This window comes from Malaya genurostris, chromosome 3 (genome assembly GCF_030247185.1).
Source record: "Malaya genurostris strain Urasoe2022 chromosome 3, Malgen_1.1, whole genome shotgun sequence".
NCBI lineage: Eukaryota > Metazoa > Arthropoda > Insecta > Diptera > Culicidae > Malaya > Malaya genurostris.
Window position 1 is genome coordinate 214,872,089 of NC_080572.1, and position 2,169 is coordinate 214,874,257.

Here is a 2,169-nt window from a genome sequence, read left to right on the forward strand (position 1 = left end):
ATATACTACTGCGCACTCCACAAGTGTCACGGGAGAAGGATATTTGAAGACAAACACGAGAAAAGGTCCAAAGTGCAAAAGAGAGTTTCTCTTTGTTTACTTTCTCTTTCGAGTATTACGGCTCAATCAGCAATCCTTCCATCTAACACTTCACATAGGACAATAGCAAAAACCATCAACTTTCGATAGAAACTGTAGAATTTGCTGGAAATTACTGGAATTTACCGGAATAATTGAAAGAGAAAGTAAACCAAGAGAAACTGTCATTTGCACTTGGGACCTTTTCTAATGTTCATCGAGATTTGTTAGTAAAAATTTCAGTATTGGTATTATTCGCGCGCGACTCAGTATGTTCCGGTTTCAAGATGCTCGGATGCACCACTAAACTCACTAACTTCCCGAGTGAACGTTTCAACAATATCCTATATTGAAGTCCCGGCAAGTCTTGATTCACAGCTCTTGTTCTAGGAAACTGAAGAAAAATTTGCAATACTATCGCGTAAAGAATAAAAACTTCCCTATTTTTGCCTTTCTCTATAGAAAGGTATTAGAATTGCTGGAAAAACCGACTTTCGAACGGAGCCTCGGAGACCCATAGTGTTATATACCATTCGACTCAGTTCGTCGAGATCGGAAAATGTCTGTGTGTGTGTGTGTGTGTGTGCACTTTCGAAGATATTTGAACGCGCTCAATTTTCTCAGAGATGGCTGAACCGATTTGAACAAACTTGGGCTCGTTTGAAAGCTACTGTCGGGCCATTGATCAAGTTCGAAGATCAAATGGCTGTGACTTTTGGTTCCAGATATATGATTGTATAACTGACGTAACCGACAAAACACGTTGATTTTTACCGCTCTTATATATATAAGGGTGCCAAAATTTTGGGATCACCTCTATTTTCGTTAAGTTCTAGTGCTCAAAAGTTTAAGCACCTCGAAAAATGCCTTCATGCAAAATTTGACCTAAATCGGACATGCTTAAGGGGTGCTGCCCGGTGGTAAAGGTTTGACAATTTTCGATCTTGAAAAAGCACCATAGGGGGGAGTACATGAAATTTCCAAAATCGAAAATTTTTTTTGATGCCAAAACTCTTAAAACTGCATAAAACATCGGAACTTTCTGGGACTTAGAAAAATTTTCATATTTTTTCTAAGTCCCAAAAAGTCGATTTTTTCAAAAAAAAAATTTTTCCGAGATGACACTAAATCTCGACGTTTCATGCAATTCTAAGCTTTTTGGCATCAAAAATTTTTTTTCGATTTCGAAAATTTCATGTATCTCCCCTATGGCGATTTTTCAAGATAATTGAAAATTCCACTAAGTGGACTAAGAAGGCTTTTTGCCTTTCTCATAAAGAAAGGCTATGCAATCACTGTGAAAATCGACTTTTTAACCGAGGCCCAGAGGGCCGAATATCATATACCATTCGACTCAGCTCGAAGAAATGAGCAAATGTCTGTGTGTGTGTGTGTGTGTGTGTGTGTGTGTGTGTGTGTGTGTGTGTGTGTGTGTGTGTGTGTGTGTGTGTGTCCGTGTGTGTGTATGTAACAAAAATATGCACTCACTTTTCTCAGAGATGGTTAAACCGATTTTCACAAACAAAGATTCAAATGAAAGGTCTCATAGTCCCATAGCCTGCTATTGAATTTCATTCCGATCCGACTTCCGGTTCCGGAGATATAGGATGATATGTACCAAAAAAGTGAAAAAAATATGCACTCACTTTTTTCAGAGATGGCTGAACCGATTTTCACAAACTAAGATTCAAATAAAAGGTATTATGGTCCCATAGCTTGCTATTGAATTTCGTTTGAATGTGACTTCCGGTTCCGGAGTTATATGGTAATATGTGAAAATTTGAGAAAAAGTTTACACTCAATTATCTCTGGAACAACTCAACCGATTTTCGCAAACTTAGATTCAAATGAAAGGTCTCATAATATCCTAAAAATTTGTGGAACATTTTATCTCGATCCGACTTCCGGTTCCGGAACTAAAGCGTGATAAGTGGAAAATTACCAATTTTATTAATATTTTTCCACGAACGATGGTTAAAAACAGGTACAAATCCCATAAAACTGTCTGATAAATTCTTATAGTTTGCAGAGATTGTTAGTTTGTGGGCATGAAAACTTAATTCGGCACTACTGGTCCCCTCTTTTCCTGTT